The sequence below is a fragment of the Cryptomeria japonica genome, chromosome 4 (genome assembly GCF_030272615.1).
Source record: "Cryptomeria japonica chromosome 4, Sugi_1.0, whole genome shotgun sequence".
Classification (NCBI taxonomy): domain Eukaryota; kingdom Viridiplantae; phylum Streptophyta; class Pinopsida; order Cupressales; family Cupressaceae; genus Cryptomeria; species Cryptomeria japonica.
The window spans coordinates 643,535,972-643,558,695 of record NC_081408.1 but is presented as its reverse complement, the minus strand read 5'-3'; positions in this window follow the sequence as shown (position 1 = coordinate 643,558,695).

Sequence of the window (22,724 nt, the reverse complement as noted above, 5' to 3'; positions counted from 1 at the left end):
TGCAAGGAAAAGTTGCAAGATTGGCTAGAATTGATTATGTTCCTCATGTGCACAAACTGATGTCGTAAGAACATCTGGGTGGGTAGGTTTACACTAAGAATGCTCCTGTCATGCATCCCAAAGCACGAGAACATCGAGAGTCATACCCTACCGGTGCGATCTCTCAAGTGCTCTGAGTCCAAAAAAATTTCAAAATTTGATGAACTGTTTCTTCCAATCCATGATACATACGGTCAATCTGTTTGATCCTGTGGGGTTGTGTGAGGCTCCTCTACAATGGCCTATCTCATTTTTTATGACTCAGAGCCATTTTCAATTAGTAGCATTTTTTCACCTGCTCAAAAAGTCATCAATTGCTTGCAAGGAAAAGTTGCAAGATTGGCTAGAATTGATTTTGTTCCTTGTGTGCACAAACCGACATCGCGAGCACATCTGGGTGGGTAGGTTTACACTAGGCATGGCCCTATCATGCATCCCAAAGCACCAAAACATCAAGAGTCATACCCTACCTGTGAGATCTCTCAAGTGCCCTGAGTCCAAAAAATTATCAAAATTTGATGAACTATTTCTTTCAATCCATGATGCATACGATCTATTTGTTTGATCGTATGGGGTTGCATGAGGCTCGTCTAGAATGGCCTATCTTGGTTTTTGATGACTCGGAGCCATTTTTAATTAGTAGCATTTTTTTGCCTGCTCAAAAAATCGTCAGTTGCTTGCAAGGAAAAGTTGCAAGATTGGCTAGAATTGATTTTGTTCCTCATGTACACAAATTGATGTCGTGAGTGCATCCGGGTGGGTAGGTTTATGCTAGGCATGCCCCTATCATGCATCCTAAAGCACCAGAACATCGAGAGTCATACCCTACCGGTGCGATCTCTCAAGTGCCCTGAGTCCAAAAAACTATCAAAATTTGATGGACTGTATCTTCCAATCCATTATACATACAATCAATTTGTTTGATTCTGTGGGGTCGCATGAGGCTCCTCTACAATGGCCTATCTCAGTTTTTGACGACACTGAGCCATTTTCAATTAGTAGCATTTTTTTGCCTGCTCAAAAAACCATCAGTTGCTTGCAAGGAAAAGTTGCAAGATTGGCTAGAATTGATTTTGTTCCTCAAGTGCACAAACAGACGTCGCGAGTGCGTCTGGGTGCACAGATGTATGCTAGGCATACCCCTGTCATGCATCCCAAAGCACTAGAAAATCAAGAGTCATACCCTACCGACGCAATGTAGAAGTTGCTTGACAACTTTTTTGATAATTTTTTTGACAACAATGACAAGTTTTGCTCAAATTGTATCTAGTTTCAATCTCTGACCCCTATGACCTGATAATGACTCAAGTAATTATCCATGATTATACAAGAATCAATAATTCTCATGATTGATCAAGGACACATCACATATACTCAAAACATAGTCACAAAACATTGACACACAAAATAATCACAAAAGATTGTCACATATTATTCAAAAAATTGCCTCTAAATATGGTCAAATCAGCTCTTGGCTATTTGATTATACAAAAAATTGTCTTACAAATAATCTCATGGGCTTTTATACAAAATTTGGCATTACAATATATGCGATTCAGCTCATCGCCATTTTAATATACAAATCATCTCATGGGCTTTTATACAAAATTTGGCATTACAATATGCACGATTCAGCTCATCGCCATTTTAATATACAAAATTTGGCATGTACATATGTACAAATCAGCTCATTGCCACTTAAATATACAAAATTATGCCCCTAAACATGTAAAAATTAGCTCATGGTCATTTATATATACAAAAAATGAATATAGAACAATTCGTCGATGATTTATACAAAATTCTCAAAATCATTCTACTCTGAATCGTAGAATCAATCAAGTGAGCCTTCAGGATTGGCTCTAACCCGTATTGTGTCAAGTATTGCCTTGTGGTTAGATTCACGAACTTTCCATAAAATCTTGTTATGAGGTCTACCACGATACTTCATCAAATGAATATTTGTTGCAACAACAAGGTTAGAGAAATGAAGAATATGTCTATGTGTTTCAAAGTCCTCGAACAACCAAACATTAGAATTCTTGATAGGGTTTCTCCAAAGCCATGTTCCTGTCACGACAATAGTCAATGATTGTGGTTGTCAATTTTCTTTTAGGCTCAACACAACGACACAAATAGTAATTTGTTCCTTCTTCATTGTTCTCTTCCGCAACAACTGCATACACATGACCTGCATTTTATAAAGTGTTAATTAATACCAAAAATAAAGTATGATGTACAACAAAATGAACCAAAAAGAATACTTGCAAAAAAATTAACTTAAAAAATCACCTGAATCCACTAGGTCGGATACATGGTCAAAATCCACTAATGTCTCCATCTGGCTCAATTGTAGTGCTTTGGGAATTTGATATGAACCATTGGGAACCAACAGTCTACAAGACCATTTGTCAACCCACTCTTCTGATTCACATTCTTCCCACACACAATACATGCATGAAGAGCAAAAACATACCATATGTCTCATATAAATTACTAGTGAGCTTGAATTTGAACTCATAAATGAGTGGATGTCACTTGATCCTGCAACTGTACAACAATCTAGATAGTTTTCAATGTTAGATTCAGTAATCAACCAAAAATATCTATGAACCAATGACATATCTGGATTACCTGGACCCATCGTAGACTTACACCATCGCACAATTGTTTCTGCATCTACCAACTCAGCACCACCTTCATACTTCAATTCTTCCCTGGCTAGGGCTCTTTTCACACATGCTCCTACACCATCGTGCTCTCCCTTACCATGTCCAGCCTCAGTGAAATTCCAAAAATGTTGTACACCACTTTTCACATGCATCCTTGTCAGCCAATAAAACATCCTTGCATTCTTGAATTGTGCGGTGCAATTATCAGACCATATTAAGTGTCGGTTGTGTCGTATGTTCCTTTCCCTTAAGCTATCATAGAAAACTTTAAAGCATCCTTGTACAAACTTGATGAATGAGTACGATCATCACTTATGTAGAACTGATACTCTCTTACAACCTTTCTATCCTCCTCTCTGCTATCATCTACATGCATGAATGCTATGTGTACAAAAATAGAAACTTGTGTAGAGTGATAATACATGGATTGCACTTCATTTTGAGGTTTTAGTGTATAACTTTCAGCAAAATCAATGATAGAGACAATGGTGCCAAGAGGAAATGTGTCCTTACACAACTTGAATTTCTCATGTAACCATCGAGCTCTATGTGTATGCATTATGTACTCATAAACTAGTTTCTCTTGAAACATTTTCATAAATTGAGCTACACATATATCATTTTTCACTAGCTCACATCTCTTCAAATCTTTTCCATCTTTAACTCCATATGTGACTGTCTTTTATTTTCTAAAAGAAACTAGTTTCATACCAATTTCATGTGTGCTCTCCAAATGTATGCATCTTGGTAAATGTTGCAAACCACCACATATAGCACAAGAACCTTCCAAACAAGGTATCTTATAATAAATGCAACCATCATGTCTATTACATAACACACTTGAAATAAATTCTCTTGCCGACTTAGGAGGTGCTTGTATATTACATTCCTGCAAAACATTGTTAGTGTGCAAAGTAGAACAAATATGACGAAAAATATCATAATGCATGGAAAATTCAATATGCATCCTACAACAACACATGGTGCGTACATGATTAATCTTAATATAAAAAGGTTTTGCCATTTCAAAAAATCTTTGAGAAATTTTTATTTGAGGAAACTTTTGAAGGAATCTTTCATAAAATTTAGTTTGAGTCATATCCAAATAGTGTTTTGCATGGGGCTCATGATTTTTAGACCCAATTCACCTTCTAACAACATCTCTTTGGTTGGGCGATACTCTTGTGTTGTCATGCCAAAAATTTTCAATTATTGTTTTTAGTGCATCTACAACAACCTTGTCTTTGCGTGGTAGTCTACCTCAGAATGCCCAAAGAGAATTATTGTTAGGTTCCTCTATTTGTTCTTGCCTCTGTAATGCTTTACTTAATGTTGTTCTACTAACGTTTAATGACTTACTTGTTTTGCTTATCAAATGATATTTTTTTATTTTCTTGCTCATTATGGTTGATGTAATGACACATTGAGTAGCATTCAAATTTGTACTACATGATTTTGAACCAATAGATTGATATGCATCAAATAGATTTCTGACAATAGTTCTTTCATTGTTACTTTCAGATGATCTTAGACCTAGAATTTTCATTATCTCTCTAAAATTCAAATTTTTAATCATTTGAACAATTAATTGACATCTTGCGGTTTGATTTAAGTTTTTAAAATAGTTTTTCCATATTCTTTTAACCATTCTCCTACAAGTTCATTCATTCATTTTATTGGGCGTTGACTTCAATATATTCTCATCAATGTCAATTAGATACTTTGGTTTCCTACGAATGATTCTAGGAGGTGTTAACATCGGTGCATTATGTACATTCAATTCATCAAGTAGAGAAGGTGTAATAAGTTCATCATTTAATTGATTATTCAATGTGGTATCTGTTAGCTCCTAGAGACAACTGAGAGAGGGGGGGTGAATCAGTTGTCAAATAAATTCAAACCAAAAACCAATTAACCAACTTGATACTTAATATCGATAAACCAGTTAAGTATGCCGGTAGACAGTGTTAATAGTAAATTGCTATACCAGTAAAGATTAATGCATGAAACATAAACATAAAGTCATCCACAACACATAACACCAATATTTGTATGTGGAAACCCTGTAAGGGGAAAAACCATGGTGGCAAACCTTACCCACAATCAGATGATACTACTGTAGATAGTAAGTGTACATAAATGGGGTCTGCACATGCAGAAAGGCCAACAGCCTAGAGCTCACTGCTCAATTAAAAAATGGGAGTCACACTGACTACAGTTGGATGGTTAAATCCAATAAGAATGTACTGCACAAAATAGCATCTTCATATGCTAGATTTAGTACCGGTGTAATGTTGATATGCTTATACAAAAACCTAGCTTCACCTTCAAATGATGTCTTCGTGTATACCTCTGCTTAATCTCGCATATACCTTCACTCCATTCTTTTTCACATTCCACACTTGATCTTACAAATAAGATCTTACATTTTATACCATAACCTAAGACCAATTTTAGTAGGTCGGCTCTAGAAGATATTACAATAAACATTCAATAACCAATTAAACATGTCATCTTAATGCATTTACATCAATAATAAATCATTTCCATAGTGTGCCATGCTGATCTGGAAAACATAAACCTACTGGTGTAACCCTAGATAACCCTGGACCTATTTGTCGGTAAAAGAAAATATGCAAATATGAATATACCAATGATCAATTCTTCAAAACAAAGTGTCCACATGATGTCTTTGACATTATCAAGTGACTTCCATATCATTCCAGGTACCAGTGAACATTATATCTTGTCAGTGAACCATGTACCAGTAACTGTGCAATAGTTACTTGCTTGTCGATGAATGTTGCTGGATCTTCAAAGTGCTTATTTTCAGTAGGTGTTGACATCAATGACAAAACCATACCAAAATACCAACAATCTCCCCCTTTGGCATTGATAGCAACACAAGATGGAAAAACCATCAAAGTGCCAAAATAGAAATGTTGAATACCAAAAACCAACAATCTCCCTTAGACAACAATTTATCCCCCTGGGAGCAACATGTGTTTATCCAAAGATTTATTTTCAATACCAATCTCTCCTCAAAAGATAATGTGTTTTTCCATAGATATCTCTCCCACTTTGACATCAAATGCCAAAGTTACAAAAATCAAGTTCATACAAAATACCAACTATTCCCCCTGAGAAGTAGCTTCCTCATCAAAGACCAGAGTAAAAGATTTGTCTTTTAATTCTGCCAGTTGATGACAATCATCAATTATCTAAGTCTCTACCGGTGGTGGTATGACTCCAAGCTGATCTCTGAGATGTTCAAAAGTCTCTTTAGGCAAAGGTTTTGTGAAAATATCTGCAAGTTGTTCTTTAGTATTCACATAAACCAGTTTTATCTCTTTTTCTTCAACTTTTTCCCTTAGAAAATTCAGTTTGATAGAAACATGTTTTGTTTTAGAATGTAATACCAGATTCTTAGATATATCAATTGCTGCAGTGTTATCACAATATTAAGTAATGGGTTCCTTGCATTTTACATTTATGTCTTTCAACATTCGCTTAAGCCATAGTACCTGTGCACAGTTAGTTGCTGCTACAACATATTCTGATTTTGTTGTTGATAAAGATGTAGAACTCTATTTCTTACTCAACTAAGAAACTAATCTCTTTCCAAGAAAGAATGCTCCTCCAGTGGTTCTTTTTCTATCATCCACATCTCCTGCCCAATTTGCATCTGTGTATGCACATAGATCAAAATTTTCATCTCTAGGATACCATAATACAAGATTTGTTGTGCCTTGAAAGTACCAGAAAATCCTTTTTACTACTGATTCATGATTTTCCCTAGGATTACTTTGAAATATAGAAACAATACATACTACATTCATAATATCAGACCTAGTTTGTGTCAAATACAGTAAACCTCCTATCATAGATTTGTATCTAGTTGGATTAACAGGTGTAGATTCATCCCTTTGAGATAATTTTTCATTTGTAGTTATAGGTGTGCTTACTGGTTTAGAGTTCTCCATCCCAAATTTCTTTAGTAATTCTTTCAAGTACTTGGATTGACTCAAAAATATACCTTTATCAGTCTGTGAAATCTGCAATCCTAAAAAGAACTTTATTTCTCCAATCATAGACATTTTAAATTCTTGCTGCATTTTAATAGAAAATTCCTTACATAATCCATCTTCTCCTCCAAACATTATATCATCAACAAATACTTCAATAATCAAGATGTCATCATTAGTTATTTTGTAATATAAATTGCTATCTGCATTTCCTTAAGTAAAACCAATCTTTAAAAGATACTTACCCAACCTTGCATACCAAGCTCTTGGGGCTTGTTTTAATCCATACAAAGCTTTTCTTAACCTGCAAACCATATCATTGTCATTTGTCAAGGAAAATCCATCAGGTTGTTCAATATATACTTCCTCTTCAAGATCTCCATTCAAAAATGCACATTTAATATCCATTTGATAAACTTTGTAGTCTTTGTGAGCTGCAAAAGCCAAGAATAATCTGACTGCCTCAATTCTGGCTACCAGTGCAAAGGTTTCATTGTAATCAACTCCTTCTTTCTGAGAATATCCCTTACACACTAGTCTTGCTTTATTTCTGACAACCTTACCATCTTCATTAAGTTTGTTTCTAAATACCTATTTGGTTCCAATTACATTTTTATCTTTAGGCTGGGGAACTAATGTCCAAGTATTGTTTTTCTCAATTTGTCCTAATTCTTCTTCCATAGCTTTAATCCAAAATTTATCTTCACATGCCTCATTGATAGATGATGGTTCAATTTGAGAAATAAGACATACCTTTTCATTTGCCAATATTCCTCTTGTCATAACTTCTTTAAATTTGTTTCCAATTATTTGACCTTCAGAATGATTCAATCTTACATACCGGGGTGTCTTAGTTTGCTGTTGTTCTTCAATTACTGTGAAACTCTCTGGTGATATCGGGGTAACTAGATCTTCATTTTGTATTGGTGGATTCAGTGTAGGTTCATTTGTCACAATTTATGTTGCTGGTGCCGAGTACATATACCTTGAAGTTCCTTTGAATTGTTCATCAATCTTTACATTTGTACTCTCAACAATTTTCTACAATCTCTTATTAAAACATCTATATGCCTTGCTCTTAGATGAATAACCAAGAAATATTCCTTCATCACTTCTAGGATCAAATTTGCCAATATACTCATCTCTTCTAATATAACATTTACTTCCAAAAATTATGAAATACTTAAGAGTAGGAGTATTACCAAACCATAGTTCATGAGGGGTCTTATCGGTTTCACCTTTGATGTGAACTTTGTTGAATGTATAGAGAGCAGTGCTAACTACCTCTCTCCAATATACATGTGGTAGATTTGCTTCTGATAACATACTTCTTGCTGCATCCAAGATAGTTCTATTTTTCCTTTCAACAACTCTATTCTACTGTGGTGTCCAAGGTGTTGATAATTGTCTTTTGATTCCATTCACTTCATAGAATGTATTAAAGTCCTTAGATGTGAATTCTCCTCCTTGATTTGATCTTAAACATTTGATTTTCTTACTAGTTTCATTCTCAACCATTGCTTTCAATAGTTTGAACTTCCCAAGTGCTTCTAATTTTTCTTTGAGAAAAGTAACCCAACACATTCTAGAATAATCATCAATAATTAGCATGAAATATCTATCACCTTGTAAGCTTTTAGTTCTAATTGGACCACAAAAATCAATGTGAATTAAATCAAGAGCATTATTGGATTTTTCTAGAATACTTTTGAAACTAGCTCTAACTTGTTTTCCAAATTGACATTCCTTACAAATTGTATTCTGAGGTTTCACAATTTTAGGTATATCTCTAACTGCCTTAGAAGTACTGATTTTTACCATGCAATCAAAGCTTACATGACATAGTCTCTTATGCCATAACCAACTTTCATCTATATGTGCAATTAAGCATACCTTTTCACTATTATTCAAATGAAAGATGTTACCTCTAGTCTGATTATCGATTGCAATTTCCAAACCAGTTCTATTCATGATTTTGCATTTTGTATTTTGCATTTTTAAATTGTAACTAAAATCCTTTCTCAACTAATTGACCAACACTTAAAAGATTATGCTTTAATCCTTCAACATAGTAGACATTATCAGTGTTATTCTTACCATCAAGAGATATTGAACCCTTACCTTTGATTGAAAAGGCTTTGTCATCTCCAAATCTTACTAAACCTCCATTGTATTCTTGAAAGTTCAAGAATTTACCTTTGTCTCCAATCATGTGATGTGAGCATCCTAAGTCAATGATCCATTCATTCTTTGCTTCAACTTTAGCTGCTAGGGCTTGTTCTACCGGTTGAGTAGTAGGTGTCGGTTGATCCTCTATTATATCAACAAAAACCCATCCATTATCTGCTAGATCCTCATCAGAATCATCAGTCACACCTTCATCAGCAATGTAACAAGATTTGTCTTTGTTCTTCTTAAATCTGTATCTCTGGTATTTAGGATTAGGCTTGTATGTTCTTCTAGCTTCTTCTCTTAGTCTAGCATGTCTATCAAGGCATCTTGAAGCCATATGACCAATCTTATTGTAGTTAAAAAATTTAAAGGGTGCTTTACCTTCATACTTACTTCCAACTTGACCTTTTGGCATTTTTCTTGCAAATAGTGCTTCAAGTTCTTCAAGCTCTTCATTCTCCTTCCTGGTTTCTTCAAGTTCTCTTGCATAAAAGTATTTCTAGTTTGATTTGTCAAATGATGGAGCAGATGATGTTGATGCTTTAAAGGCTAAATCGGTTATTTATAGTAGCAACATGACCAAATTCCTCAATTTCAAAGGCTAAAAGTTTTCCAATCAATGTATCCCTAGTTACTGATGTATTAGGCATTGTTCTTAACTCATTTATAGTAGTAACCTTCATTTTATATGTCGGTGGCAATCCTCTTAATATTTTTGAGACAATTTCATCCTCACTCAGGGTTCCTCCACAACATTTAATACCCAAAACAATTTCAGTTACTCTTTCCATAAAAGTAGAAATCCTTTCATCTTCTTCCATTTTTCAGATGTTCATACTTGACTCGGAAGCTTTCAAGTTTTACAATCTTGACTATGGAATCTCCTTCGTTTAGTGTTTCCAAATGATCCCAAATAGCTTTAGCAGTAGACCTATCTGATAATCCCATGATTTGTTGATCTCATAATGCGCTCAAAAGTTCTTCTCTTGCTTTGCAATCATTCTCTTCATCTTTAGCTAAGGTAGTTGGAGCAGTCTGACCAGCTACAGCAGTAGTAGAACCATTCTTTGTAACTTCCCAGATGTCTTTACCAATGCAATTCAAATGTGTCTCCATCTTGATCTTCCATATCCCATAGTTGGTTCCATCAAGTTTAGGACTATCCTTCCTAAAGTAATTAGTAGATATTGGATCTCCTCAAGTTGTTAAACTTCTGCAAAAGAGGACTAGGCTCTAATACCAATTGTTAGGTCCCTAAGACAACTAAGAAGGGGGGGGGGGGGGGGGTGAATCAGTTGTCAAATAAATTCAAACCAAGAACCAATTAACCAACTTGATGCTTAATACCGGTAAACCAGTTAAGTATGCCGGTAGATAGTGTTAATAGTAAATTGCTATACTGATAAAGATTAATGCATGAAACATAAACATAAAGTCATCCACAACACATAACACCAATATTTGTACTTGGAAACCCTGTAAGAGGAAAAACCATGATGGGAAACCTTACCCACAATCAGATGATACTACTGCAGATAGTAAGTGTACATAAATGGAGTCTGAACATGCAAAAAGGCCAACAGCCTAGAGCTCACTGCTCAATCACAAAATGGGAGTCACACTAACTACAGTTGGATGGTTAAATCCAATAAGAATGTACTGCACAAAATAACATCTTCATATGCTGGATTCAGTTTTGGTGTAATGCTGATATGCTTATACAAAAACCTAGCTTCACCTTCAAATGATGTCTTCATGTATACCTCTACTTAATCTCACATATACCTTCACTCCATTCTTTTTCGCATTCCATAGTTGATATTACAAATAAGATCTTACATTTTATACCATAACCTAAGACCAATTTTAGGAGGTCAGCTCTACAAGATATTACAATAAACATTTTACATACAATATAATATCCGATGCAATAACTGATTAAACATGTCGGCTTAATGCATTTACATCAATAATAAATCATTTCCATAGCATGCCATGCTGATTTGGAAACGATAAACCTGGTGGTGTAATCCTAGATAACCCTGGACCTATTTGTCGGTAAAAGCAAATATGCAAATATGAATATACCAATGATCAATTCTTCAAAACAAAGTGTCCACACAATGTCTTCAACATTATCAAGTGAATTCCATATCATTCTAGGTACCGATGAACATTATATCCTGCCAGTGAACCATATATCAGTAACTGTGCAATAGTTACTTGCTTGCCGGTGAATGTTGTTGGATCTCCAAAGTGCTTGTTTTCAGTAGGTGTTGACATCAATGAAAAAACCATACCAAAATACCAATAGTATCTTCTACAATTGCATTAGGTTCAAACGGTAAATTATCAAATGTTTCTTCTTCAATTGCATTAGGTGCATTATATTCATTTGGTAAATCAAATTGAGATGTTGAGGTGGACATACCTTCTTCTCCCATTGTTCTTATGTCACACAATTTCTTCATACACTGCCTTTGTCTTTCCTTTTGAGCCTCTCGTTGTTCCATCATTCCTCGCTTGTTCTTTCCAATGGTTGAGATCGGTTGACCTAAATAGAATCATATTACATATATATGTAAAGAAAAGTTCAAAAATAAATAAATAACCATAAGTATGCATCTTATCACTATTTTTTGGAATCAAACTATTAAACAATCACAATTTAATCATTTGAAACCATGCAAAAACAAAAAACTAATAAAAACAACACTTCAGTCATTTGAAATCATGCAAAAAAAAATTCACTTACTTTTATGTATACAATAGTGATAGAAGTGTAGACACAGTTCCAGTGGGGCCTTCAACAACCTCAAAAACTTATTTTGAGGCCATTGAGGCTTCTGGGCAACTAAAACTATGTCTATAAACCACGTACACATTATTAGACCATAAAATTTTGACAAGCCCAATGGTATTCTTTTCTCCCATTCTAGGCTGATAAGTAGTGTGTATGCACTACTAGGCCTAAAAATGTTATCCCAGGGTATCGAATAATGGGAATAGTACCTGGTATGCACTTATGAGTAATAAGTACTATGTACGTGCTACTAAGCCTTAAAAACATTATGGAAGGGGTATGGAAGAAGGGAGAGGGAGAGAGGGAGAGAAAAGAGGGGGAAGGGAGAGAGAGGGAGAGGAGAGGGGAGAGGGAGAGAGAGGGAGAGAGGGAGAGAGAGGGAGAGGAGAAGGGAGAGGGAGAGAGAGGGAGAGAGGGAGAGAACATGGGGGGAAGGGAGAGGTAGAGGGAGGGAGAGAGAGAGAGAAGAAGGGGGAGGGAAGGGAGAGAGATGGAGAGAGAGGGAGAGGAGAGGGGAGAGGGAGAGATAGGGAGAGAGGGAGAGAACATGGGGGGAAGGGAGAGGTAGAGGGAGGGAGAGAGGGAGAGAAGAGGGGGGAGGGAGAGGAGAGGGGAGAGGGAGAGAGAGGGAGAGAGGGAGAGGAGAGGGGAGAGGGAGAGAAGAGGGGGGAGGGTAGGGAGAGAGAGGGAGAGGAGAGGGGAGAGGGAAGGAGGGAGAGGGAGAGAGAGAGGGAGGGAAAGAGAGGGAGAGAGAGAGAGGGAGAGAGGTAGAGGGAGGGAGAGGGAGAGAACATGGGGGGAAGGGAGAGGTAGAGGGAGAGGGAGAGAGAGAGGGAGAGAGAGAGAGAGAGAGAGAGAGAGAGAGAGAGAGAGAGAGAGAGAGAGGGAGAGGGAGAGGGAGAGAGAGAGGGAGAGAGAGAGAGAGAAGGAAGGAGGGAGAGGGAGAGAGAGATAGAGAGGGAAGGAGGGAAGGTAGAGAGAGGGAGAGAGGGAAGGAGGGCAAGGGAGAGAGAGAGAGAGAGAGAGAGACAAAGACAAAGACAAAGAGAGAGAGAGAGAAGAGGGGGGTGGGAGAGGGAGAGAGGGAGAGAGAGAGAGAGAGGGAGAGGAGGGGAGAGGGAGAGAGATGGAGAGGAGAGGGAGAGAGGGAGAGAGGGAGAGAACATGGGGGGAAGGGAGAGGGAGAGAAGAGGGGGAGGGAAGGCAGAGAGAGGGAGTGAGGGGAAGGGAGAGGTAGAGGGAGGGAGAGAGGGAGAGAAGAGGAGGAGGGAAGGTAGAGAGAGGGAGAGAACGAAGGAGGGAGAGGGGGAGAGGGGGAGAGGGGGAGAGGGGGAGAGAGAGAGAGAGAGAGAGAGAGAGAGGAGAGAGAGAGAGAGAGAGAGAGAGAGAGAGAGAGAGAGAGAGAGAGAGAGAGATGTTGGCATTATAACAGACAAGGGGAGATTGTTGGCATTTCAATAAGGATATTGAGAAGGTTGTTGATGATTATGGATATAACTGATTAAGGATGTTTACTATTTTAATATTATTATTTTGTCATTGATGTCAAGAAATTGATTTTCTAATTGAAAATGATGTTGCCATATCTTAACAAGTATGATTTGATGAGTATAAAGATGTCTGTAAAAGACACAGAAAGATTGTGATGAATAAGGGGAGAAATAAGTTATTCAATGGGCAACTATTACCGAGTTAAACAATGATGAGATCATGATGTTTAGATTGTTTTTATATCCTACATATGCTATTGATTGAAAGGTTAATACTATACTATGTTACCGAGCAAAGAACCTAGTCGGTAAACCCTAAGGTTATTGCTATCGATTAATGAAGGCGAAAGGTCTACCAAGTGAAGTTTAGTATTTACCGAGTTGCAACTGAGTTGTAACAGAATGCATTAAATGATTAAATGCATTATTTAATGAAGGAAGCTGATGAGATGGAATAGATTAAATGATTGGTATGTCGTGCATGAAGTTTGCTAAAGAATCTATGGCAATAGAAGATTGACAGAAAGATCTACAGCTCAGATTGAACCGCAATACCTTAGCACAAGTTCCAAGAAATGTATGCAAGTTCCAAGGTGAGGTAAAACATTTTCAAAGCAAAGGATACATTGAACCTGGTCAAGTTTAAAGATCTGATGGCTATGATTGATCATGGGATATGTGATCAAGGAGATTAAGTGGTTAGCAAATTGTTTATAAATAAGGAACTATTAATAAACAATCTATGTGGGCAAGTGTAAGCACAGGGATGCTATATAGTGATTACTGACCTCATAAGCTTGAAGACCTATTTGATTAACAGAGTATAGAGCCCAGAAGAGGGACAAGATAAGTCCTATGACTAGATTTTTTTGAGCAAATAAGAATCTTCTTTAGCATTTTTGATGTGAAGTTGTAGATATATTTTATTACTGTTATTTTATTAAGTGACAAAAAATCTCTTAACCAAGTGGACTTAACAATCTTATTTGTAAAACCCTCTAGAAAGGTGACATTTTTATTGAGTGTTTGAAATCCTTTAACAAGGTCACTTCTAACAAGGTGAAGATCCTAATAGATCTGAGGGAAATCCCTTAACCGGGTCACATCTAGCAATGTGTTTGTAATCTTTAACATGATTTGCTTTTAACCGAGCATACTCTAGAAGAGTATATTTCTTAGTGGGTCCAAAATCCCATAGTGGTTTTTCCCTATTTGGGTTTCCACGTTAAATCTGGTGTTATGAGTGTTATGATGTTTATATACTTATGAGTTTGCATGTTTAGCAGTTTTGGTTATTGCTGAAGTATATGTTACAGAGGTTGAATCTATTGTTTTTATGGAAGATTTAGTTTGTATAATTCACCCACCCCTCTCATCTTGTTAGCTTGGCATATGTACTTAACAATTAGTATCAGAACTATCAATTGGTATCAGAGCTTTAGACTCCAGAAGAAAAAGTTTAAAGGTACTTGAGGAAAAGAATAAAGATGTATAAGAGGGATGCACCGAAGCTGAACAAGTCTAGTTTCTCTACATGGCAAAAAAGGATGAAGTTGCACCTATCAGGAGTTGGAGAATATGTTGTATATTATCTAGAGAATGATTTCATTACACCTAGCACCTATCCATTGACAATGGAAGAGATAAAGGCAAAGCAATAACATATTCAAGCAATGATTGAAATAACATCTGCATTGATCGACTCAGAGTTTAATGATCTAGAAGGTTGCAATGATGCCAAGGCAATGTGGAACAAGCTCATATCTATGTATGGCGGTGATGAACATGTTCAAAGAGCAAAAGTGGATAGTCTATAGAGGAAAACTTGAATCTATGAGAATGAATGAAGGTGAGAACATAACCCAGTACAGTACAAGGTTAAAGGAGATTATCAATCAAATCAAAGGAGCAAGAGGAACCATTGAAGAAAAATATGTCACAAGTAAGTTATTGAGAACCCTTCTACCTGCTTATGCAATCTGAGTCTCTACAATCAATGAATTGAGGTCTATACCCAATATGCCAGTTTCTTTGGATGCTACTATTGGTAAGCTACATGCATTTGAGTTAAGTAACTTTGATAATAGTGGGTCTTCGATAAATGAAATTGAGTTTGCATTTAGTTCTTTTCATCTTGATGAATCTGATGATTACAATGATAGAAAGTATAAGTACTCTGAAGGGAATCACAGTGGAGCAAGTGAAAGAACTCTCAAAAACATGGAGGAGGTACACAAACTGTATGAGGAAATCAGAAAGCAAGAAGAGTTTGAAGCACTATTAGCCAGAAGGCTACCGAGAGGAAAAGGTAAGTACAAAGGAAAGTTGCCTTTGAAATGTTTTAACTATGATAGAATAAGACATATGGCTTCTAATTGCCCTGACAAAGAATCTAGTGAAAAGAGAGATTACCGAGATGATAGATAGAAAAATAATCATTACAGAGGACATAGAGACTTCAGAAGAAGAGATAGAAAGTCATGTCTAATAGCTGATGAGGAATCCAACGATGATAAATCAGATGAAACTGATACAGAGGAAGCAGTTTATGTGGCTATCAAAGATGGATCAGATGAAGAAAGGTATGAAGAAAAAGCCCTAATATCTCACTTAAAAACTAATGATTTGTGGATCATAGATAGTGGATGCTCACATCACATGACAGGTGATAAACAAAAGTTTGTTATGTTAGAAGATTATGATGGAGGTTATGTAAGAGTTGGTAATGATGCACCATGTCCAGTAAAAGGTAAAGGATCCATAACACTTCTTGACAATGCTAAATGTAAGGATGTTTATTGGGTTGAAGGTTTGAAATATAATTTGTTGAGTGTAGCACAACTAAACAACATAGGTTACCGAATAGAATTTCAAAAAGAAACTGTCAAAGTTCATGACAAGAATGTAAAGTTAGCTGCTACTAGGACACAAACGAAAGGTAATACATTTCATCTTGACTCAACTAGGAATAAGTGTCTGTATGCAAAGATAGATGATACCTAGTTATGGCATAAAAGGTTTTGTCATGTAAATTTTGATAATCTGATCAAAATAAGCAAGAAGCACCGAGTAAGAGGTCTACCGACTTTTGAGAAACCTGAGAATGCTATGTGTCGAGGATGCAAAATGGGTAAGATGACAAGATCAAGCTTTACAAGTAAGTCCTACACCTCTAAGGGAATTTTAGATCTTGTGCACACTGATTTTTGTGGTCCTATGAAAGTTCAAAGTTATTATGGTGATAAATATTTCATATTATTTGTGGATGATTGTTCAAGGATGATGTCAGTTATGTTTTTAAAAGAAAAATCAGAAGCTTTTCAAATGTTTAAATGGTACAAGGCTAGAGTTGAAAATGAAACATGAAGACAACTGAAATGTCTTAGATCAGATAGAGGAGGAGAGTTTACCTTTGATGAGTTCAACTTATTCTGCAATGATCATCATATAAAAAGATAAGTCTCTGCATTGAGAACTCCATAGCAAAATGGGATAGCTGAGAGAAGAAACAGATCTATTGTGGATTGTTACAGGACCTTGATGATTGAAAAGAAAGTGCCACAAACATTTTGGAGAGAAGCAATAAGCACAGCAGTTTACACCCTGAACTGAGTACAACTGAAGAAAGGAACTTTGAAGACACCATATGAAATCTGGTATGACAAGAAACCTAATGTAAGTTACTTCAAAATCTTTGGAAGTAGATGCTATGTACACAAAGATGATAGAAATGGAAAGTTTGATCAGAAAAGTGAAGAAGGAACATTTCTTGGTTATTCTTCTAGAAGTAAAGCATTTAAATGTCTGATCAAATCATCTAACAAAATAGTAGAAAGTGCAAATGTGAAATTGATGAATTTGCAAAAAGAAATGATGAAGGAAATTCTAAAGAACTGGAAGACTATGAACAATTTGTGTATGTTCAACCAAGAAGTCCTACTGAGAAAGCTACTAAAGAAAATAAAGATAATGTCCAGTTACTGAGTGATGAAGAAGATCATACAGAATCTACCAAGCCTATATTAGCCAAGTATGTTAGAAGGAATCATGCATCAAGTCAGATTATAGGAGATAAAGATGATCCAGTGATGACAACGAATAAACTGAGATAGAACACATGTCTGATATCTAAATTTGAACCAAGGATAGTGAAAGAGGCATTTAACAGTGAAGATTGGATAAATGCTATGACAGAAGAGATTGATCAAATCAAGAAGAATGACACATGGACACTGGTCCCAAGACCAAAGGACAAAAATGTAATCGATACTAAGTGGATTTTTAGAAACAAGCTAAATGAGAAAGGTGAGGTCATTTGAAATAAAACAAGACTAGTTTGTAAAGGATATGCTCAAGAAGAGGGAATTGATTATGGTGAGACTTTTGCACCTGTGGCAAGACTTGAAGGAGTAAGAACATTGTTGGCATACACTGCTTACAAAAATTTCAAGGTATATCAAATGGATGTCAAATCTTCATTTCTGAATGGTATATTAGAAGAAGAAGTTTATATTGAACAACCTGAAGGATTTGTTGAAGACAAGAATAAAGATCAGGTATGTAAATTAAACAAAGCATTATATGGTTTGAAACAAGCACCTAGAGCATGGTATGAAAGATTTCACTCTTATTTAATCAAGATTGGTTTTATATGAACAAGTGAAAACAATAATATGTACATGAAGAATGATGAAAATGGAATACTGATCTTAGCCATATTTGTTGATGATATTATCTTTTGTGGAAATGACACTTTATGCAAAAACATTGGTAATGAAATGTGCAAAGAATTTGAGATGTCATTAATTGGTGAGATAAAGTATTTTATAGGTTTACAGATACTGCAAATGAAAGATGAGATTTTCATTACTTAATCCAAGTACATAAAGGAAATCTTGAAGAAATTTGGAATGGAGGATTCAAAACCAGTAAGTACTCCTATGACTACCAACTGTAAATTATCAAAGAATGATGAATCTGCATCTGTTGATGAGACACTTTATCGATCTATGATTGGAAAGATACAATATGTTGTTCACAGCAAACCAGACATAGCACATGCAGTAGGTATAGTTGCAAGATTTTCTGCAGATCCCAAGGAAACACACATGACAGCAATCAAGAGAATTTTTCAGATACTTGAAAGGCACTAAATATTATGGCTTAGTATATCAGAAAGGAAATGGCTTTCATTTAAAATTTTATACTGATGATGATTGGGCAAGCAACATTGATGACAGAAAAACCACAAGTGGAGGAGCTTTCTTTTTAGGAGAAAGACCAGTGAGTTGGCTTAGCAAGAAACAAGGATGTGTTTCATAGTCAACTAAAGAAGCTGAATATGTTGCTGCAGCATTGAGTTGTACCAATATAGCATGGATCAAACAACTATTGGAAGGTTTAAATGAGAAAGTTACTGAGCTAGTAACTATATTTTGTGACAATACTAGTGCCATTAACATTTCAAATAATCATGTTATGCACTCTAAGACAAAGCACATCTCTATCAAATATCATTATCTTAGAGAAGAAGTTCAAGAGAAGAAATTGGTGTTGGAGTATGTTAGCACAAAGGAACAAATCGCAGATATCTTCACAAAGCCATTGCTAAGGGACACTTTTGAATATCTCAGAAGAAAGTTAGGGGTCCTACCCCTATCTTCTACTCACTGACCGAGTTCAGTGAAAGCATCAATTAGATGAATCTACAAAATATTATGTGTGGATTGATGCTTATTTACACACTTTAGGATGTTTTCTAAAGGTGTGCATGAAAAAATATAGGGAACAAGAATTGCAGACATAATGCTCTGACTAAGATTGAATAGCAAGGAATTCACTTCTCAGCGGAAGAAACCATATTTTATCTCTTTCACTTTTTGGCATTGTTGTCAAAGGGGGAGAAGACTATTGTATGGGGGAGAAGTCTGATGACAGGGGGAGAGCATTTCAGAATCTCACAACAATCTAAATCCAAATCAATTAGGTCAAATCAATTGGTTTTGCCATCAATGCCAAAGGGGGAGATTGTTGGCATTTCAATAAGGATATTGAGAAGGTTGTTGATGATTATGGATATAACTCATTAAGGATGTTTATTGTCTTAATATTATTATTTTGTCATTGATGTCAAGAAATTGATTTTCTAATTTAATATGATGTTGCCATATCTTAAGAAGTATGATTTGATGAGTATAAAGATGTCGATAAAAGACATAGAAAGATTGTGATGAATAAGGGGAGAAATAAGTTATTCAATGGGAAACTATTACCGAGATAGACATTGATGAGATCATGATGTTTAGATTGTTTTGATATCCTACATATGCTATTGATTGAAAGGTTAATACTATACTATGTTACCAAGCAAAGAACCTAGTCGGTAAACCCTAAGGTTATCGCTATTGGGTAATGAAGGCGGAAGGTCTACCGAGTGAAGTTTAGTATTTACCAAGTTGCAATAGAACTGTAACAGAATGCATTAAATGATTAAATGCATTATTTAATGAAGGAAGTTGATCAGTTGGAATAGATTAAGTGACTGGTATGTCATGCATGAAGTTTGTTAAAGAATCTATGGCAATAGAAGATCGGTAGAAAGATCTATAGCTCAGATTGAACCACAATACCTTAGCACAAGTTCCAAGAAATGTATGCAAGTTCCAAGGTGAGGTAAAACATTTTCAGATCAAAGGATACATTGAACCTGGTCAAGTTTAAAGATCTGATGGCTATGATTGATCATGGGATATGTGATCAAGGAGATTAAGTGGTTAGCAAATTGTTTATAAATAAGGAACTATTAATAAACAATGTATGTGGGCAAGTGCAAGCACATGGATGCTACATAGTGATTACCAAGCTTAGAAGCTTGAAGACCTATTTGATTAATAGTATAGAGCCCAGCAAAGGGACAAGATAAGTCCTATGACTAGATTGTTTTGAGCAAATAAGAATCTGCTTTAGCGTTTTTGATGTGAAGTTGCAAATATATTTTATTATTGTTATTTTGTAAAGTGACAGAAAATCTCTTAACCGAGTGGACTTAACAGTCTTATTTGTAAAACCCTCTAGCAAGGTGACATTATGATTGAGTGTTTAAAATTCTTTAACAAGGTCACTTCTAACAAGGTGAAGATCCTAACAGATCTGAGGGAAATCCCTTAACTGGGTCAAATCTAGCAATGTGTTTGTAATCTTTAACAGGATTTGCTTTTAACCAAGCATACTCTAGAAGAGTATATTTATTAGTGGGTCCAAAATCCCACAGTAGTTTTTCCCTATTTGGGTTTCCATGTTAAATCTGGTGTTATGAGTGTTATGATGTTTCTATGCTTATGAGTTTGCATGTTTAGCAGTTTTGGTTATTGCTGAAGTATATGTTACTGAGGTTGAATCTGTTGTTTTTATGGAAGATTAAGTTTGTATGATTCACCCCCCCCCCTCTTATCTTGTTTGCTTGGCATCTATACTTAACAATTAGTATCAGAACTATCAAGAGAGAGAGAGAGGGAGAGGGAGAGAGAAGGAGAGAGGGAAGGAGGGGGAGGGAGAGAGAGAGAGGGAGAGAGAGAGAGAGAGAGGAGAGGGAGAGAGAGAGAGAGAGAGAGAGAGAGAGAGAGAGAGGAGGGGGTGGGAGAGGGAGAGAGAGGGAGGAGAGGGGAGAGGGAGAGAGAGGGAGAGGAGAGGGGAGAGGGAGAGAGGGAGAGAGGGAGAGAACATGGGGGAAGGGAGAGGTAGAGGGAGGGAGAGAGGGAGGGAGGGAAGGTAGAGAGAGGAAGAGAGGGAAGAAGGGGGAGAGAGAGAGAAGGAGAGAGAGGGGAGAGGGGAGAGGGAAGGAGAGAGAGAGAGAGAGAGGGGGAGAGGAGAGAGAGGGAGAGAGGGAGAGAGATGGAGAGAGGGAGAGAACATGGGGGGAAGGGAGAGGTAGAGGGAGGGAGGGAGGGAGAGAAGATGGGGGAGGGAAGGTAGAGAGAGGGAGAGAGGGAAGGAGAGAGAGAGAGAGAGAGAGAGAGAGAGAGAGAGAGAGAGAGAGAGAGAGAGAGAGAGAGAGAGAGAGAGAGAAGAGGGAGGTGGGAGAGGGTGAGAGAGGGAAAGGAGAGGGGAGAGGGAGAGGAGAGGGGAGAGGGAGAGAGGGGGGAGGGAGAGAACATGGGGGGAAGGGAGAGGTAGAGGGAGGGAGAGAATACATGATAAAAATCAAAGAGAAAGTTACAGATAAGAAATAAATTCACTTACTTCTATAGAAGTGTAGACATAGTTGCAGTGGGGTATGGAGGGAGAGAAGAAGAGAAAGAGGGATGGGGTATGGAGGAAGGGAGAAGGGGAGAGAGAGAGAGTGAGAGAGAGAGACCTTGTATGCATTTGAGAGGGAGAGACGATACACTTACATGTGTATATATATGTTTAATATATTATATGTATATAAACATATTATATATACAATGTCATATTATACACATATTATATATTACATATATTATATGTATATACACATATTATACAATAGCATGTAGGCGTTGTTTATAGTAAAGATAGTGTGTACGCGTTGTTTAAAAGGAAACAAGCGCATACGCGCTGCTTACACTATACATACCCCGTATGTGCTTTTTAAACCATAAGTACCCTGTACGTGCTTTTGACTCTTTAGGCTTGGAAATAGGCCTAGAAGACAAAGCTACGGATTGGAAGTTTCATTTCCCTCCATTTCTCTCATTTTTGATGTGTTTTATTTTATCAACTTGGTTTATCGACTTTGTCATCATCAAGTTTACACTTCATAAAGTGGGTATTTCTAAAATTGCCACCATATTTTCACCCATCTTCTGAGCTTTCTAACCATATAATTTTTTTTCAATTTGAACAACAATAACATATTATTATTGAATTTCTTTTACTAGTGTCTCCATAGTTCTCACAGACATAGGTGCACCATTTTTTGAATAACTTTTGATATATGTATCCAAATTTAAAAATCTTTATATATTATTGTAGTGCACTTGATTCCTTACAATTTAAAAAAAAAATTGTATTTTCAATTTGTTTAGTGCAACTTATGTTTCATGCACGAACAGGTGCCAAATTTTTAGGATGTGCTCGATTGGAAAAATCATTAAAAAAAAAATACTCAACAAAAAATTACAAAAAAATACACATCTTCTAGTGCTCACTCTTAAGTATCTTTCTGTCAAAGGATTTGTCAAAATACTAAATCTAACTATGACTTTTGATGTGCATGTCAGACACTATGTTATGTTTTTCAAAAAAAAATATGGTCAATTTTTCGTACGTGAAGGATTTGACCCCCTTAATCTTATCCAATTTTGAAAAAGTTTAGTATTTTGGAAACTAGATTCAGAGTACTACAATATTTGTTCTTTGATTATCTTCATATCTTGAGTGGATGACTTTCAAAGTTTGCCTCTAAGTTCAGGTTCACCTGATTTTAGAAAAAAAGTGTCCACTTATACCCCCCTTTTTAACCACCATCTTTGTGCACTTACCCATCCTTCCTATGGATGCT